This window comes from Falco peregrinus, chromosome 5 (assembly GCF_023634155.1).
Source record: "Falco peregrinus isolate bFalPer1 chromosome 5, bFalPer1.pri, whole genome shotgun sequence".
In the NCBI taxonomy this organism is placed as follows: domain Eukaryota; kingdom Metazoa; phylum Chordata; class Aves; order Falconiformes; family Falconidae; genus Falco; species Falco peregrinus.
Genome location: NC_073725.1, coordinates 89909280 through 89928913, shown reverse-complemented (window position 1 = coordinate 89928913; position 19634 = coordinate 89909280).

The window sequence follows — 19634 nt, the reverse complement described above, 5'->3', positions numbered from 1 at the left end:
GATGCCGTTTCCAGCCGATGGCGGCTGCTTGTCAGGCAGAGTAATTGCTGATACACTTTCATAGGAAGAAACTGTCTTCAATTTAATAAATATGTAAAACAGTGTTTAACAGCCCTGAAATAAACTGTTGAGCCATGTGGTCTAAGGACCTAAGCTTATCTGCGGCTCCTGACAGCACAGCAGTTTGCATCCATGTTTAAGCGTGTCACACGCTCTGCACCTACAGACGCATCCCCACGCCCCACTCCTGCCTCCCTCCTCATCCCCAGATTCAGTGTCTGTGATTGGTGGGCTCCTTTCCCCTGGACTGGGGGCAAGGCCAGGCTTGGAGGCAGCATCATGCCCACAGAGGGGCTCTTGCCAGCAGCGGGGGGCAGAGGGGGGGCCTGTGCCAGTGCGGGAAGGGCTGGGGCTGGAGGCGGGTGTGATGGGAGTGCTGTCAATTTATAAATTTAGGAAGTGACAGCCCAGTGTTGTGCTAAAGTGTAGGGGTGGTATCTCTTGAAAGTTTTGCGGTACATGTACTTAAGCAGGATTATTGATTTGAGCATGTATGTGGCGCAGCATTGGAGCTGATCAATATGTGCATTATTAATGTGCTGTACTTATACCTAGTGATTACTCATGAATAAGTGGCTTTCACTAGGGCCAGAGTTCAGACTTCTCTGCTGTGATAGATGCTTTTTAAAATTGCTGGATTTGAGTTGTCAGTGTTTCACTCCATGGGTCCTGTGAGTCACCTGCCCTTTGCTTCCCGCTCTCCTGCCGGCTCGGCTTGGTGAATGCAGTGAGCAGAGCCACGATGCGCCACCACTTTGCACCTTCCTCTGCCCTCAGAGCGGGGCTTGTGTCCTGGGAAAGCCCCCACCTTCCCTCGGTCACCGGGTCCTCCCCACGGGGCTGTGGCCGTCCTGCTGCGAGCGGGTGAGCTGAGGGCTGAGGAGCTGTGCCGTGGGCCAGCACAGCCACGGAGCCCAGCGCTGGGCTGCAGCCTGCTGCGGGGATGGTGGCACCTCACGGGGGCTCGGCTTGGTGCTGAAGCAGTGTCCCCATCGCTGCAACCGCCTTCCTGCTCTGAACCCTGGAGGTACCGACCGCTCCACTGCCTGGCGAGCTGCTCCTCCTGCTCTTTGCTCCAGGACCGCAGCCAGGTACTGGGTGGGAGCGGGGATGTGCAACCACTCAGTCCATCTTTGCTGCTGATGGGGGAGAAAAATATCACTCCTAGAAAGGCTGTTCACTTCTCCTGACCCCCATATGTCCAAAATTCAGTGTGCGAGAAGCCTCCCAGCGCTGGCAGAACCAACAGTGGGGAGCAAGGGCCGTGCCAGGCTGGTGCTGCCCTGCAGCATGTGGTCTGGGCGAGGGGCGTCCATCCCACCATCAGCTCCCCGAGCTCCCGGCTCAGCCCTGCCACGAGCCCGTGCTCTGTGCCTGGGGGTGTCTGCAGGGATGCCACAGCGTGAGAGGACTTGAGTTACAACAAGTAACTCTGGAGTATTTAACTCACTAATTAAGCACAGACCTTGCAAGTTGGGACTTACTGAAAAGGGAGATGCCAGGGGGATATTTCTGAATGCTGCTCTACAGCTGAAAATTAATTCTTTGAGATGTTGTGTGGATTAAAAGGCAGAGCCAGGCTGGAGCTGGTAATTAGCAGCTCTGGGATCCTGCAGTTGCAGCCAAAGGAGCAGCTGCTCCTGGGGTGGAGACCTGCCTGGAAAGGAGCCCTGCCCTGGCCAGCAAGGCAGCGGGGAAATCGGGGATCTCCAGAGTTGTGTGCCCACCACGGGCTGCAGTGCCCCTGATAAACAAGTGCAGGAGACCTGAGCTGGACAAACCAGCAGCACAGCCCCATCCCCAAACCCCACTCACTGGGGGCTCAAACCCACCGAAACAGAGGGCAGGGAGCAGCCAGGCCAGGCTGGCTGGCAGGGGGGCAGGAGCAGGCAGGAGTCAGCCCCCTCCCTTTGGCAGTGTCAGCTGGCACTGCCACTGGCGCTGGTGGAGACCTTCTCGGTCAAATAGCTCCCACCGCCTGCCCTGGCTCGCTGACACTGAGGTGTTCTGAAGGAAAGTGTCAGCACTGATGAAACTCTCAGCGGAAAAACTGGAGATGATTTGAAGTATAAATGCCATCTTTCATTACAGCTCTCCCTCCTTGTTCTGTTACAGCTTTCCTGCAGTAATTTTTTCTTCTATGAGACACTGTCATGTTCACATTATCCCACTGAAATCTTCCAGTGGGAACCTTCTGCAGCCTCTGAACTCACTTTCTCCCCGACTGTCCTGTCCACAAGATATCTGAAAAATTGACTTTGTCCCAATTTGTGATTACCAACAACAAGGAAAATCCTTGCCTGGGAAGGGAAGTTTGGGTTCCTCACTGGGGCAGCAGCCATGCAGCACTGGGGGCTCTGGAAAGAACTACTGCAGGACTGAAGATGTCCCCTGACTGTGGGAAGAGAAGGGCCACAGCAGCAGGGCCACAAGGCAGGGTGGGCATCTGAGCCACCAGCAGCTGTGCATGGAGGGCAGTGGGGATGGGATGGGGCTGCCGTGGCAGTGGAGCTCCCACCTTGCCCACCTGTCACCCATCACCCATCACTGCCTTGCGCCAGGCACTGGCAGGTCCCCGGGCACAGCAGACCCTGCGCTTCCTGCGTGAGCAATAGGTGAGTGAGCTCTGGCCAGAACTACTCCTGTCTGCATTTGACCCGTGTGTTGTTGCAAAGCTTTGAAGAGGCAAATAGTTACCTCAACTGATCTCTTTTTCTTGTTAGTTTGGAAACAGCATCAGCCAGCAATCCAGATTGTATTGCTTTGCAGCACACCCTCATTAGAAACACCAGGACAAGCTCAGACTCCTCAAATCAAAGGCACCAGATCTGTGCAGCACATCTGAGGGATTCAGTGCTGTCACAAGTTAGTGCATGTTAAACGAGCACGTGCGGGAGTTGCAGCTGAGGATGCTCATGCCACTGCCAGTGAAGGACAGAGGAGCGCATCCCCACACTGACAGCACAACACGGGACCGGGGACCACAGGGACCGCAGAGCCCTGGCAGAGCTGTGTTCCCTGGTGTGTGGGGAGCAACATGCCTGTGTGCCACGAACAGCTTGTTTCACCAGTCTTAAGACATCCAGTGCCAACAGCAGCCAGCACATGCATGTTTTCCTGGGGAAAAGGGCTAATTCAGCCTCACATCCCCCAGTGAGGAGCATGGGATGCTTATTGGTCTTGCAGACCCCAGGGTTAACAGCCACTTGTCCAAGTGTTCTCCAGGCAAAAGCCTTCCCAGGAATTTCCATGCCAGGCAGCCAATCACAACCATAAATCTGCTCCATCTCTCTCTCCACCTCACATTTGCATATTTTTTCTTTCATCTTGCAGCAAAAATACCAACTTTGACAAGTCCTTTCCCCAGAGGACATCCTGATTAAAGTGAGACTATTCAGAGGTGGCTCTGGATCACAGACCCAAGTCATCTCGAATCATCCACGATGGAAGAGCTCAGCGTGCCCCGCCACGAGCCATCAGCTCACCATGGACTCTGCAAAGTGCTTTAGCTGGAGCCCTGCAGCCACTGGTGAAGCTGGTGGTCCCACAGCACTGGGCAGCCCCAGCATCATGGCCCCACATAAAGCATCCCCCCACGGGCTGGGACAGCCGCAGTGGAGCTGAGAGGATGTCCTTGCACACGCGTGTTCACATGTACAGACACTTGCTACAGGGAGGGTTTCACCAATCCCCCAGCAAGACAAGGTCGCTGCGGTGCCTCACTCCCCTCCCAGCTTCTCTGCTGCAGCAGCAGACGGCAGTGTCACCCCCACCTGCCAGCCCGCAGCCCCCCACAGCTCTTGCCGCTCTGCCAGCCATTTGGGAATGTGCCATAAGTTGCCCGCTAAGGATGAGCAAACCTGCAAGGCTGGTGAGTGGGAATTTGCAAAGCTTTAATAGGCAAAGGAGCCACAAGCCTGCAACGCTGAAGGGCAGAAACAGAAAGGAGAAGGGTGTTTCAAAGCAAAGATCAGGGGTTCCTCGAACACCCACAGGGAGTACGGAGGCTGCTGAGCTGCTGCATGATGAATGAGAAACCCAGAGATTACAATAATTTTGTTAAAGAGTTCTTAGCTCTGCTCTGCTCTTCTGATTAAGGGGATTTTGTGGAGAGTGCAGGGAAAGGTCATCTGACACGTGTTCAACAGCTGATGACATTATTCAGCTCTGCCAGGGAATTGCTACTCCTAAATACCCTCAGATGTGCTTCACCAGCAGCTACAAGGTGCTCCGCACAGCGCAGAGCCCGTAGCATCACTCCAGCTGCACCAGCACATCCCAACGCTTTCACAGGGATGAGTAAATGCTTCGGGCAAGGCTTGTACCTGGATCTGCAGAGCAAGGCGGCACAGCCACCCTCATTCCCTTTCTGGGGAGGGGTGTTAAATAACAAACTGTCTCTGTGCTTCCTGTCACAGGCAGATGTGTGGTACATTCTATACATTTTATATGTTATATACATTCTACACATTCTATACATTATACAGAGTCCGTAAGTGTCCGGCGGGTCTGTAGCTGTTTGGTCCCTTGCTGCAGCTGGCTGAGGGACTCGGTGGCTCTGTTCCCAAGCACTGAATGTGTGTGATTTGGCACGGATGATGGATGGGTGAGATGTGTCCTTCAGTGCCCTTTGCCCACTGGGGCCGTGGGGGGCTCAGGTGCAGTGTGGTCCCCGAGAGCGGGCAGCAGGTCCCAGCTGGGTGTCTGTGAGCCTGCAGTGGGGCCACAGGACAGCACCCATCCTGGGGCTGGGACTGCAGCCCCCTCAGGTCTCCTGGGGCCAGCCAGACCCTCATACCAATGTTGCTCCTCCTGACCCAGGCTAAGCTGCTCCCAGCTTCCAGCCCCATCCCTCCTGATCCATGGAGCACCCTCCAGAGCACATCTCAAAAGTGCGAGATCAGACAGTTATCACCAGCCCTGTGTGTAAATCTCAGCTACCTACAGCCCTCAATGACTACTCCCAGCAGAGCTGGCAGGGTGACTGCCATGCTTTCCACACGCTCAGTTAATCACCGCTCTCCTCCACCTCTCCAGCCACTGCTCAGCCTCAGATTTACGAGCCCTGCTGCCAGGAAGCACGGTGCCGGTGGAGCTGTGCCTCAGGCCAGCCACTGCACAGCCACTCCTCAAGCCCACAGTGCCCACTGTTCGGGTGGTACCCCCATAGCCCCCATCCCCTCTGTGGGGATCAGGGCACAGCTGCACTGCTGGAACTGGCATGTCCCAGCCCTGCCTGTGCAGGGAGCCCAGGGATGCTCGGGAGCTGCTCGCCAGGCAGCTGGGAAGAAGCCGACATGCCACCATGTCTGCTTGCTGAGCCCACGCGTGCATCGTCAGCAGGTGCTGATGCTGGAGCATGTTGAAAGGCAGCACTGGCATGGGTTGGCAAACATATTAATTACGAGTTTTTTTCCTGGGGGTGCCCACTTCTCTGCAGGAATCAATGTTTAGCATGAAGCCAATTAAATAATCACTATGGCTTTTAAAAATGGTACATGTTGACTGCCTACGAGTTCCTCTTCTTCCAGGTGAGGGTGTTCCTGGCAGCTTGGGGGATGCTGCAGCCCGGCGGGTGCAGGACAGTCCTGCAAGCAGGAGCAGCAGGCAGTGGTGTCTCCCAGGGCAGAGGGCAGCGGGCACAGACCAGCGCCCAAGCAGACTGATGGTAGAAGCGTCATTCCTCGTTCAGCCCATCCTGCACCCAAGGCTGTGTCCTGAGGGGTCCTGTCCCCATCCCAGGGGCTCAACACCAGCGTGTTGGAGCGAGGGCAGCCCTTCCCCACTCTGCTGCCTTTGTCCAGGTGTGCCATAGCTTTGACTGTTTTTCCAGTAATTAAACTTTTTATTGTTATATTATAATCTGCTTGGTGTAAATGGCTTGTCCAGCCAGCCCAGCAAATCACCTGTTATCATTGCAGTCAATGGTCTGTGTCAACCCAATTTCACAGACAAATGCTTCTCTCCCTGACCACGGTCACTGACATGGGTAACTCTGATTTACAAAGCCAATAAAAATAAAATTACTGAATTACTAAGAACCACTGACTTAATATAGGAGATTAAAATCTCCAAATTTAGGGTGACTGGAAGACATTTAATACATGAACGGTGGCAAATGGGTTATAGAAATGTCAGCCTAGCCAGGGTCAGGTGCCACAGTATGGTGATTTATTGGTGAGAAAAGGGCTAATCGGTAAGTTACCTTTAACGCTTTTTCCAGAGGCCAGGTTATTTATATGACAGTTTGTTTGTCATCTTTTACTTTTGGGGTCAACCAAAATTTTTTATGGTAAGAAAAATCTCTGCGTCCTGCTCATTAAAGTAGCAAGGTCAGGCTGAAGGGTGGGATTTAGCTGGAAATAATCAGGTTGATGTGATTAACTATGGCCTCGCTGCCTCCCAGAGCAAGCCCCCAGTGAAGTCAGCGTTCAGAGAGGCAAAGCGCTGGCCATCAGCTGCTGGCAGAGGTGGCTTTAAAAACTGTCAGCAAAGAAGCAGAGACAAGGCGATGGGCAGTAACAAGATGAAGCGCCTGTGTTTCCTACCCCATCCTGCTCTGGGTGCTGCAGTCAGCAGTGCCTTCCCCCTTGCACCATCTCTGAGGGGGCTGTGGCCCCCTGGCCCTGACCGGGGTGGGGGGTGAGAGAGCTCTCTCCAGGGCTCTGCCTCTTCCTATTTCTTTGCATGATTTTTCCCCTTAAAAGATATCCGCGCTTTGTGCCTCTGCGCGTGCTGCTTGCAGATGATGTTTGCCACCAGGACAGGGTCTCCAGGCCCAGCCCAACCCGGCTGCTCGAGCAGGCACTGGGGCAGAGCTGCCCTCCCGGCCCCTGGACCCTCAGTCCTGCGTGAGGTCATGGGGCAGGGGGGTGTTGCACCTCCCCAGGGCACAGGCACAGCCAACAAAGGGGATTACAGAGCCAGATGAAAGCGCAGCTCCCAGCAGCCAGTTAGGAAGGATGTGAGATTACAAATGAAAGGCTTGTGTAGACTTTAAACTTCACTCTGCCTTCATAAAGGTGTCAGCTGGAATTATTTTGGGCATTTACTTGCGTGGTCTAGTGCATCACTAGCTAAAACAGTTTTTTTAAATAATGGAATTTGCTGCTTGGCTCATGCATAAAAAATAGCAAGAACACGACCCAGTTGCATAATTTTTTAGTAATAAATAGAGTCAAAAGTGTTTAGCTCAGCTGCTGGTGCAATGAGAACACCCTGCGTGGGGAGACACAGGGCAGGGAGCCCCGGGCAGCGCAGCCCTTCGTGGCATACCTGTAACCAAGTCCTTGGGCCAGCACAGAAAAGGCAGTGGGGGAGACCCTGGGAGATGTGACACTTCAGCTGCTCTCAGTGGCCCGCTGCCTGTGGCTGTGGTCCTGTGCCACAGAAGGCCACTTCCCTGGGGGCTGCCCTGGCCTCATGTCGCTCCTGCTCTGTCTGTGCACCCTGCACAGCTCAGCCACAGCAGCACCCCTCTTCCCACTCTAACCGCTCCATCTCCAGGAAAGCTGCTCTCCTCCCCAAGAAATGCAGAGCATGAACCATTTTACCTCCACACTCTTAAACAATTGGTGCATGAAATATGTTTCTATAGGAACCCCTACAGATGTTAGGTGAGCACAGCCTGGCATGGATGGGAGGTGTCACCGGAGCCTGCATGCAGGAGAGTGAGATGTGGCAGGAGCGACATGGCCAAAGCCAGCCTGTCCCCCCACCGACATCAAGGCCCTTCTGTGCCCCGGCACTGTCGCTGGGCTCTGGCTGTCAGACCAGACTCAGCCGGGACCCGCTGCTCCCAGCCCGCACCCCCTCTTCTGCGCTGGGGGCTGGCATTGCCACAGCTGCTGAGGGTCGCTGTGGCTGCAGATGCTGCGGGTGGACGCAGGACCAAAGGGACCCATTTACCAGCCTCCCACTCACCGGGCATCACCTCCTGCCCCAGTGCACTGGGAAACACACTCCTGTTGTATTTCTGACCATTAAAAATGTTTGCAGCCATCAGTGTTATCGGTGATGAGCTTGGAGGTAGGCACAGGAGCCAGTTATGGCCCTTGAAGAAGCTGTCCGGTGCATGGCCCCCAGAGCAGGGCTGGGGGATGCAGTGGGACCCCCACCATGACACAGCCACTGACCCCAGCTCAGGAGCCCAGCAGGGCTGCTGGTGCCACCCCACACAGGGCATGGGACAGGCTGGCCCTGGCCCTGCTCCCGAGCTGTGGGGGGCCCGGGAACCACATCTGGGGGGGACGCCCTGCCTGAGGTGCAGCACAGCCCTGGGCCAGGGACAGAGCAACCTCTCCTCCTGCGCAGAGGCAGTTTTATAAGAAGTGGCATTTTGATTGATGCCATTTGACATACAGAGAATTCCCCACAGCGGGCAGTCACTCACCCGGCTGATTGCGGGCTCTGACTTCTTTCTCTAATTAAAACTCACCCTCCCGTTTTAATTCCTTTGCCCCCAAACACCCTGTTCTGGATCATCTCCTAATGTGACACTAACTGCCTGCGACAGGCAGCGAGGGTTGCCCCATGCCCAGATCTGCCGGGGCCCCCGTGCTGGTGAGCACAGCTGCGTGGCAGCCTGCACCCAGCACCATGGGGTCGGGGGGTGCAGGGACACCCTGCCCACCCCTGCTCCTGCACAGGCTGTCCATGCACCAGGCAGCTGGGTCCCTGCCCTGGCCTGGTGTGTCCCAGCCCCAGCCACACGTGCCTCTGCTCCAGCAAAAGGCACATCCCACTCCACCCCCAACCGTTTTCCAGCCATGTTCGTGGGGACACACAGACCACAGCCTGGTCCTTGTGAGCCCAGCATCGGGATTTTTTGGCAGGCATCCCTTTGCAGTGACCTGCCCAGGGATAGTCTCACCTGCGCAGCAGGTGTTTGCTTTTCCTGCATCAGAGTCAGGTTTTCATGATTAAGTTGCAACCATTTCCTTCCCTCCCAAATCCCAAGCTGGATTCAAGCCAAATCCCTTTCCTTAATGCATCCCAGCTCCCCAGGCACTCCAGGCAGGCGCCCGTTTGCAGTTTGGTGCAGCCCCTGCACTGACAGCTGGGCTGCCTGCATCGGGCAGCACTGGGAGGGTCTGTGGGGCAGGGGGACAGAGCCCAGAGCCCTGCCTGCTCGTGCCCTCGGCAAAGCCATTCAGACAAGAGGGGGCACAAAGAGCACAGGCCCCAGCAGGGCAGGGCAGGGCAGGCAGGGCAAGCAACCAGGCTCTGCTGCAGACCACGCTCCAGCTTGTCTCTGGTTGTAGCTGACCACAGTGGGACGAGTGAAATGGGATTTCTGAAGAAAGGCAATAACCTGCGCAGGGAGCTGATGGAAACAAAAGGTCCCACTTGGGTTTTCTTGGCGCTTTGGGACTCATTTTTAATGTAACTCAAAAGAAAATATGTTTAAACACAGAATTTAACCCTCTGACTTGAGCTTTTTTCTGGCTGAAAGTAAATCCCCAAGTAGCGGAGCCCAGCACAGACGGCACAGAGCCCTGGTGTGGGAGCTGCCATGGGGCCGGGGCCAGCAGCAGAGGATAGTGATGCCAGTGGGGGACAGCGCTGCTGGACCAGAGACCACCCACCAACCCCTCCCTCGGGACCACAGCCGCCTTCTCCCCCGCTCCCTGCTCAGCACCCACTCTGGCCACATGCTGCCTCCCCGGTGCCTCCCCTCTGCGGGGCGTGTTCGCTGTCCAGCCCTGACACCCTGCCAGATTGGAAGCCGTTTGCCACAAAAACATGTTCAGTTATTTTATATAAACAAGTTATCAAGCTGGAGTTTTACTGCAGTGGGTAAATACTGGGTCAGGCCCTCTCACAGCAATGTCTCTCTCATTGTAATTAATATTGATTTTGTGCAGCTGAAATATAGCTACAAAATTTAATTTTGCTGCTAAGATTTTTGACATCGCTGTTCTTAGAGATTAATGTGGGATTTAATGAAGGATTTGGCTTCTCATCTGTGATGTTCTCTCATGCCGTCATGTACCGCAACCCCACTGCTGACTGCTTCGTCGGTCGGCTTATGGTTGGTGTCCCCGTGGGCGGCGCGTGGCCCCGTGCCTGCAGTGCCAGCACGGCCGCGGGCACCGCACCAGGCACACGGCTCCTGTCCCACTGCGCTGCTTTAGAGGAGAACTAGGGCCCGGGGTGCTGGGTACAGTGGAAGATGGAGCGCAGCCCCTGGGACAGCACCACAGCTGTGCCACGGGCAGCAGTGGTTTCATAGCCACTGCCACTGGAGCATGGCAAGCCAGTGGGTCTGCCCACCCGAAGTGTGACCATGGGGCAGTGGGACCTTGGGACAGCAGTGGGACAGGGAAGGCTCCTCTCATCACACACTGAGGTGTGCGGTGGCTCCTGAACTCAGCCCTAAAACAGAGGTGAGAATTGTCCTGCCTCAGCTCCAGGTCCAGTAAAGAACCAGCTGGGGGGCACATGGCTCCACCAGCCCCCTCACTCTGGGCTGGGACCAGGGTCTGACCCCTTTAGTCCTGTGCCTGCACCCAGCAGGATGAGGCCAGTGCGGTCCCCTGCACCTGCTCCAGTAACTGGGCATGGCACGGCACAGCACAGCATGGCATAACATGGACCAGCATGGCACAGCACGGCTGGGCAAGATCCAGAGTCCTCTGCCCTGGAGAAGAGCAGTGTGAGGGCTGGTCCTCAGGCTTGGGGCCACAATGAAAAGAGTGCAGGATGGCACCCTCCCCGGCCGTGCCTCCTAGGGGAGATATCGCATAGAACAAGGGCCATGTGGCCAGAGCAGATTTTTTGCTTATCAAATCAGGGAGCAGCTGGATTAGAGGATTAGAAACCAAATTAATTACTAATGACTTCCCCGGGCCCTGGGCAGTTCTGACATGACTCTCCCAGGCAGCAGCAGCGACCGTGGTACTGGGCAAATGGGGAGGGGATTGTTTATCAGTGGGCAGCAGGACGAGCGTGCGGAGCCAGAGGACGGGACCTGGACCCCACAGGCAGCCGGCACCCTCCTGGGGGGGCTGCGTGCCGCTCCGGCAGCGCCCCACTGCTGAGCCTGACAGGCAGAGCTGTGGCTGTGGGGAAAGTGCAGCCCCTCACCTCTGGCTCCCACTCAGCACAGCTGGAGCATTTCCACAGGCGTACCTGAGACGTGGCCCCCCAGCCCAGAGGGAGTCTGAGTCGTGGGGGCTGGACCCTCCTCTGGCCCTGGGATTAGCCCGTGCTGCCCCAGCTTCCCTGTGGGACTTCGTGCCGAGGCAGCGGTGTCTGCGGTGTCCCTAGCTGCGCTCCCTGCATTACCTGACCCGCTGAGCTGCAGCAGGAGACAGGAGCAGGAACAGGAGGGGGCGAGTGGCTGGTTTTGTTGGCACAGTTAATTGACTCGATAAACAAGTGTTCATAAACAACTGTTCCTGTCCCCATTAGCCAGGACAACTGGGCTGGTTTCCATCTGCTTCCTGACCTGGATATTCAATTGCAGCAGATGATGAAAATATGTCAATGGGAAGAAAGTTTTCTTCTGCCTGCCAGAGCCGTTTGCTCAAGTGTGCGAGTGCCAGGCAGAAGGATGGAAGGACAGAAGGACATCGTGGGGAAGGGCGAGCAGGGCAATTGGCTGACTGCGCATGCCATCTCTCTGCCATGCACCGTGTCCCCATGCTCCAGCCACCGCTGGGGCACCCCACAGCACCATGGCCGGGAGCTGCTGGCACAGTACTGGGGGCACCCATGGGGCCCTGGGGCAGCCAGCATGGCCATCGGCCCGGCTCTGCCAGCACTGTCCAGGAGGGCATTTCTGCAGTGGCTGCGAGCTCCAGGGGATGTCAGTTGATCAAAGGGCTGGAAGGATTTTTTAAATCACATCAGCCTCTGCCTCTCCCTGTCGCTGGATGGAAGCTGGGTTGATTTTTAACTAGGTACATCACAGCTCACAGAGATGCTCCCCAGGGACATGAAACCTCCCGAGGTCCCCGGGGAGGGGAGGGTGCAGGGGCAGTCTCAGCCAGTGGATGCGGCTGTGTCCACCCCTTGCTGCAGCCTCCTGGTGTGGCTGTGCCCCGGAGCCAGGCCCACTGCGACCAGTGCTGTCCCATGGGATGAGGGACACACAGCGTGGGGACAACTCTGAATGGATGGTCCTGGCTCACAGGGCCCCTGCGTGCTGGTGGCCGCCGCTGCCCGCTATGCCAGCCCCGTGGCACAGCCAGTGCAGCCCAGCCATGCCAGAGCACTGCGGGGGCACCCCTGCCCGCTGGGCAGCTCCCGGCGCATTTCACTTGTTACACTGGGCTAATTGGTTTAAAAGAGATTGCTGGGTCACTAATTATGGAGTCTATTGAACGGCACATCTCAGCTTAGGGATACAATTAAAAGTTCACCCTAATTAATCAGGGGTAATTAACAGACCTTGCATTTCTCTGAGATTAATTAATCAAGGAATCCAGAGCAAATCAATGTGGGCAGTAGGGAAGCAAGGGAAAGAGTGAGCGGGTGTCGCAGGGACAGCGCACTGCCTGACCCACTTTTCAGGGCTGGGAGCAGCGCTGGGGTCCCCACGCCAGCTCTCACGGCCCCGGGGTCTGTGTCACCCCCTGTTTGCTGCCACAGCTGCGACCCTGCTCTGCTCCCTCCTCAGCACGGGGGGGCTGCGTGGCTGCAGCAGTGCAGGACTTGCTTCCTACTGCAGGTCCGGCCAGCGACAGCACTGTGGTGGCACTGCCGGCACCAAGCGGGTCCAGCCCCATGGAGTGAGTCCCATGTCCAGCCCGCTGGGTCCAGCCCACCGAATCCTTCATGCTCTGCTGCACCCAGGCCCTGGCCATGCACACACGGACAGCAGTGCCCATGCAGGACCATGTGCCCAGCAGATGTGGGGACAGTGGCTGGAGCACCATGGTGTCCTCAGCTGAGGGCTGCTGCAGCCGTGCCAATCGTTAACAGTGGTTTGGCTGCAACTGCTTCATCTCCAGCTCCCCAAGGAGAAGTGTATTGAGATAATCCAGACAAAATGATATATGTGCATCGGTGTCTTGTGTATGGATCTGGCTCGGTGTTTGTAATATTTTGTTGCTAAGGAAGCCCTCGTTTGTGGTGTGACAGAGGACCCCATGCCAAATCACGGAAATTGATGTGCTCATAGTGGGAAACTTAATCACCAGAGGGGAAATGCCCACCTCGTTTTTCTCATGAAAGAGGAATGCAGTGCTTTGATTTTTGGCTGCAGTATAAACAGGGTGTGATTAAATATTGTTTCCCTTCTCTTTCTTGTCATTAATCAGGATATAGCTGTGAGCACTAGGTGTGAGGTGGGGACACTTGCTTCGATTCCTCAAGTTCTTAAATGGTTTTGTTCCCTTTTCAATCCCAATAAAAATAGAAGGCAGGGTGTTTCAAAAGGAGAGCGCTTCTGATCTGAAGGATGTGCACTTGTTGGGAAATGCACCTTCTGCAGCCAGCGGCTGTGCCAACAGGTAGAGCACCAGCCCCATGGCCATGTGACTCCACCTGTGCCTCACACGTGTAGTGCTGCTGTGCCGTGCCATGGCAGACCCTGACACCTGGGGCAGCCTCAGGGCACGAGCATGGATGGGGGCTGTGCCCTGCAACGCAGCTGGAGGGCGGCTGCCTTGATGCGCATCCCACGGCGCTGGCAGACCAGCATCCCGTCGTGGCCGAGTGCCGTGAAGCCGCACCTCCCCAAGCGCTGCCCCAGCCGGGGCAGTTAGTGCTCGCTCCTGCCCATACAGGTGCCCGATGCGGGGAGGTGCAGGGCAGCCTGTGCCCCGGGACCCTCAGTGGGGGCTGCTGTAATCAACTGGTATGAAAGCAGACAGAGCCTCTCCTTTAGGTACATTTACTTGTGTAGGCAGTGATGGGAATTGGTGCCCACAGCAGGGGAGGGTGGGTCAGGGGGAGCTTTTGGTCCCTGGCCACAATGCCCAGCAGAGCTGCAGGAGGGTGCTGGACTGGGGAAGCCTGCGAGCACTATGGGTTGGGAGCCCTCTTGCAGCGGCCAGGCCGCTCTCCTCCTGCCTTTGGTCCGCCAGCCACCACATCTGCCACCTCCTGTGCAGTCAGAGGACACTCTAATGTCACCGGCGGCTGGTTTAGGTTGTCACCAACAGCCAAAGAGAGGTGTGGATGCCGGTGGTTTTGCAGGGAGGAGAGCAGAGGCAGTTTGAGTTGCCAGGAGCCCTGCTCCAGGCATGGCCCATCACACAGGGCAGGACAGATCCAGCCCCTCAGCCCTCTCCTGCCCCCCGGGCTGCCAGCACGCTATGCCCGGCAGCTGCCTGCACACACTGCACATCCCTGCCTGCAGCTCACCGAGACGGGGAGTACTTCGCTTGTTCACTCCTGCCCGTGTGCTTTGCTTGCTCACAGCTTGGCCTCCTGTGGAAATGCACCAGAAACTGGTTTCAAAAAGTTAATTTTAGTGCAAATCTGCCACAGAAGCTTCTGCTGTTCTGCTTGCCACAGCCTCTAGTCTCTGGTACAGCCAAGGCTGCCCAGCCAGCCCAACAGCCAGGTCCCTACTGAGCATCCCCATGGAGAGACCTTGCAGGTGCAGGTCTCCTCTCAGCACCCTGGCAGCCCCAGGGGAAGGATTGTGCAGGTGATTAAGCAGGATGTTGGAACTGGCAGTGGGTGAGGTTTAAAAGTTTCCGTCAGGGTAGATATAGCAGGAGTGGGGTTGGTGCTGCCTGGGCGTCCCCTGCATGGGCTGGCCCTGTGGGCAGGGCATGGAGCTCTGAGGAGGCTCCGGTGGGTACCTGGTGCCGTGCCCAGGTTGTCCTCAGATCCCCCAGCACCAGAAATATGGGGCTGCTAGCCCAGAGGGGTCAGAAGAGGAACAGCTCACAGATGCCTGGCAACCCCCAGGAGATGGTGCAGGTGGGTTGACACTGGTGTTGGGCTGACTGCAGGGACCCCTCCTGGGCTGGGGGGCTGCTTCTCCTGGAGCAATAGCTTTCCTGCAGCCTGAGACCTTTGCCAGCACACTCTGCTCTCCTGGTCTTTTGTGGAAAGAAGAGGGCAGGCTTTCCTACTCCCAGCAATGGTGCCAGAGGACACAGCAGTGTTGAGAGTGAGTGTGAATTACTCAGTTCTCTCCCTTCAGTGTGAATGGGGCAGCTTCCTTCTTATTTTCTGCCTTAAAGTTTACGTAAGGCAAGGATGGGGTTATAAAGCTATAGAAGAGCTGGCTGAACATGAGGCGACACTGAAAACAAGCCTTAAAAAAAAAATTACCAGCTTGTGTTTGAGTACAGATTCCTTATTTGCAGTTAAATATAATTGTGAAGGTCTGTGAGCCAAAGAGATATTTCTAGTTATTGGAGAACTAGCTCCTGCCCCTGTGATCCCCAAGGAATGATAATGAGATTTAACCTAAGCAGACACTGCGGAGAGCCTGGGAGAGCTTCATGCGTGATGGTGTAATGATGAGGAGCAGAGGATGGTTACAGGGTCCCTGTCTGCTGCAGTGTGCAGATGAACTCTGCCGACTGCATCATTTTCTGCACCGTGCTGTTCATACAGCATCTCCGTGGCATGAGACAGTGACAGATCCAGCCCAGCCGCCCAGAGCCCTCTGACACCAGGGAGGTGCCTCTGGCTCCTGCAAGGGTAGGAACGGTGCTTGTGGTGAAGAAAGAGAGGATCCAGCTGCCCTCGGGAGCCAGGACATGAGAAGCCTGTGGGGCATCCTTGCCCTGCCTGCACTGCCTGCTCCCAGCACCCTTGCTTGCCCTTCCCTTCTCACAGCAGGCCTTCATGCACCTCCAGCCCCAGCCTAGCCAGGAGTTGCCCAGCCCCATGGGCAGGATTCAGCCCACAGTCCTGCAGCGGCTGCCTCCTCTGCCCAGTCAGTCACAGCTGTGGGGCAGAGGGTCAGCCCGACCCGGCATCCTCATTCCACCAGCTGCGGCACTGGGGTTGGTGCCCACTGGACCACATCCTGATGGGAACAGCCGTTGCCCCCATGGTGGGCGGCAGGGCTGTGGCACAGCTGCCCACTACGCGGGACAAGAGCTCGGAGGGTACCGGCACATCCCTGCCCACCTCCAGTTATGGTCTTTGCAGCGTCAGTGACAGATATGTAAGGATTAAATTGCAGTAATCTCTGTAATCTACTCAGCGAGATTAAACTCCCCCAACCCCTGCCCCCAGACTTTATCCCTTTCATTCCAGGAGTCTGCTAGCAGTGATTACAGCTGGGGGAAGCCATTTAGCTTTTAAGCATCGCTCCATCCTGCTTAAAAATGCATTTCAGAATCAAATGAGTTTGTGCAGCACGGCCAGGGCGGGCTGCTCCGCCTGGGCAAGAGGCTCAGAATTAGGACCAAAGTAGCTTGAGTCACAGTCAAAATTAAATTTCTTGTTTCTGGCCTTATTCAGAATACAGTGCATTTACAACTGATTAACGAGGCTTAACAGGAGTCTCAGACTCAATTCAAGGCAGCTCGGAAAGTCTCCACTTCCACCCTGCCGTCTGACAGGCACTTCTGTACTCTGCTGCCCTTGGGAGACCCCACACTCCAGGGCTGGGAGACCTGCCAGCCAGCACTGAGTTTGGTGGTGATGAGCTGAGGTGCTGCAGGAGCTGGGATCAGCCTTCAGAAGCAGCTCTGAGGCCAGGGCAGCTGAAGTGCCATCAGCTGATGGGACTTAATATCACCTACATCACCAGGCCCATGGCTCTCGCCAGGGCCGGGATGGTGTGAGGGCTGCACTGAAGAGAAGGGAGAATAACCCACGTGCTGACAGCCGCTCAGTGATGCCAGGGCCTGTGGCACTGGCTGGAGTGGGAGAGAGAATGCAGTCCCAGCGTTCGGGAATGGGTAGGACCTGCTGGCATGCACCCCATCACAGTGCCTGCAGCAGTCCCAGGGGACGTGCAGCAGGTCTCTGAGCACCATCAGCCTTGTCCTTGCACCATCGTGGCCCCTCACTGCTGCCCATGGATCTGGCTTGGCTGTGTCCCTTGCTCCTCTACTTTCCCGCTGCAAAATGCTGGAATATCCTTTTTTTTTGGCTGCAAGTTTTTTGCCAGGACAGGGAGAATGGGGAGGCATTTGAGCAGCATACCCTGCAGTGGAGGCTTTGTGCAGGTGTTCAAGGACATTGCCAGGGCCATGAGGCTGGAGCAGCTCAGCCCCAGCTGCCCTGTGGCACTGAAGATCCCCCCCCTTCCAGGTACATGTACTGCTCAGCCATCAATTTCCAGCACAAAGAAAGGTGGCAGTTTGTCAGCCCAGAATCAAAAGGTTGTTAATGACATACATATTAGACACAGAAAACTAGATTAACAATGACACTTTGGCCCTGAGGGCTTTTTTTGGCTCTGGAAATAAATTCTAACCTTGATCTCTTCTGCCTACAACCTGAAGACATCAAGGGCAGAATACCACCTTTAATCTTATTTGCTATTTCCAGAATGCATTTTATTGCCTCCCTTTTTTTCCTACAGGTTTCACGTGTTTCTGGCACAGACTTTCTTTGTGTATTTCTGTAATAATCTTCTGATCCCTACATTTCTGCAGCCTTTCTCTTTTTACCTGCCCGTCAGCTGCCTGCACTTGGGTTGAGCCCTTGGACCAGGTCCTCCCTGGTGAACCCCCCGAGCCGGGACCCCCTCAGCAGTGGTTCATGGCTGCTACCAGCTTGTGACCTGGGGCAATCAGTGACTCAGGGGATGGGGGAAGGAAGGTGAAAGGGCTGAGGGCTGAGGACAGGCTCCAAATCCATGGTGTCTCTGTCATGAGTGCCACATGTCTGGCCACAGCCCCTGCGGTTCCATGAGCTGGGCACTGCTCTGTGCAAGGTGGAAAGGGAGGAGCACAAGAGGCTTCTGAGGAGCATTTGGAGAAACTGTCCTGGGGCAAACCGGCATCCAGGATTGTGCAATGAGCTGCAACTGGCCTGGGAGGGACAGGACTCTGTGAGGGGCCCTCAGGGTTAATGCTGGGCAAGGCAGCGGGGTCTCAAGCTGCTTTGGTAAACCCCACCCCAGCAGGCAGATCAGAGAGCTTGGGAGTGATGGAGGTAAGATGGGAAAGATCAACTTGGGAAGAAAGCCAGGAACCCAGGAGAGGTGAGGAGAGGGTGGCATCAGTAGGCCCCTGAAAAGGAACTAACAGAGGTGGGGGAGAGAAGAGGAAGGAAAAGAAGGTGTAAGGCTGGCAGCAAAATGCTCTGCCAGCTCAGTTCAGGAACGGGGGTAGGGGGGCTAGAAGGGGAGGCAGGACCTTCTTCAGAGCTCGAAGTCCAGTCCCCATGCTGCAAAGTGCTGGCTGCTGAGAGGGGAATCTCCTGCAGACATTCAGAGAGCTCCCAGGGCAGCTCTGGCAGCAGCCCAGTGCCTGGTTCCCCTACCACAGCAGGGATCCCACTTGAGGCTGGCTCCTGGGGCTTCTGTTAGCACGGGTGGCAGGGCCGGGAGTGTGCCAAAAGTGCCAGAAAGCTGTTGTTTATGTGGAGTGGGGTGTAAACAGCAAACACGTCATGGAAAAGACATGCCCTACAAAGAAACAAAGGCTGAAAGCAAAATTGTCAGCTTTACAAAACATTCCTCCCTTGCAAGCAAGAGAAACCTGGAGGTGTCTACGCATCCACACCAGCTTTATTTATCCAGACACCTCTAGTGTTCATGCTTAAGCAATGTGTTTGCTGCTGAGGCTGGATCACCACATGGAGGCAATAAAATGGCTAAAAATGGAAAAAGCAACTTTTCCACAGATTTGGCAGTTTGTCACGGAGCGGAACTGAGTGATGGACACCTCCTGCCACTGAGAGGGGAGCCCACCAATGGCCAGCCCACCTTGGGTACCTCTGCTCCCGTGTTCCTGCCGTGCTGTCACTGCCCAGGCAGGGCAGCATCCCCCAGCGGAGGGGCTGAAGCCCCATGAGCTCTGTCAGTGCCACCTCCCTCTCAGTACTGCACTGGCTCAGGTGGAAGTACCAGATGTGGGCGAGTTCACACCAGCCAGGGATGGCCCAGTGCTGACTGGCTCCTCCATGCTGAGACTGGATGCTTGTCCCTACCTTGACTCACACAGAGGTGCTGGTGCCCGTCCCTCCTGGGTAGAAGCTGCTGTTGCACAGAGCAGCAAACAGGGTACCAAATGTCCCAAATGCAAACCCCCTGTGGGTCACTTTGGTGTGTCAGGGTGATGAGGTTGGCCCCATGAGCTCTTGGTCCCTGCCCTCCAGTTTGAGAGGTCCCCTGAGCCAGTAGACTCTTTCTTCCTTAAGAAACTATTTTTAAACTCCCAGAGAAGTCCAGTCCCACTGCTTCCACACCAGCATAGGTGAAAGAGGCTGTAGAAAGCACCACTCTTCAGCTGTCTTTTCCATCTTTCTTTTACATCTGCACCGAGTTCCTGGGTGTTGCACAAGAAGAAACGCCATTGCCACCCTGGACTGGCTGCCAGGGAGCTTGCAGCATCCTTGTTTGTGTTGGGCTGGCACTTCTTGCCTGTCTCTCTCTATTATCATCCTTCTTCCCAAGTAACAAGACAAGTAGTTTTCTGCAGCTGAACGAGCTTTCTGTGCTGAGAAAGCAGGGATGATGACTGCTCATGTTT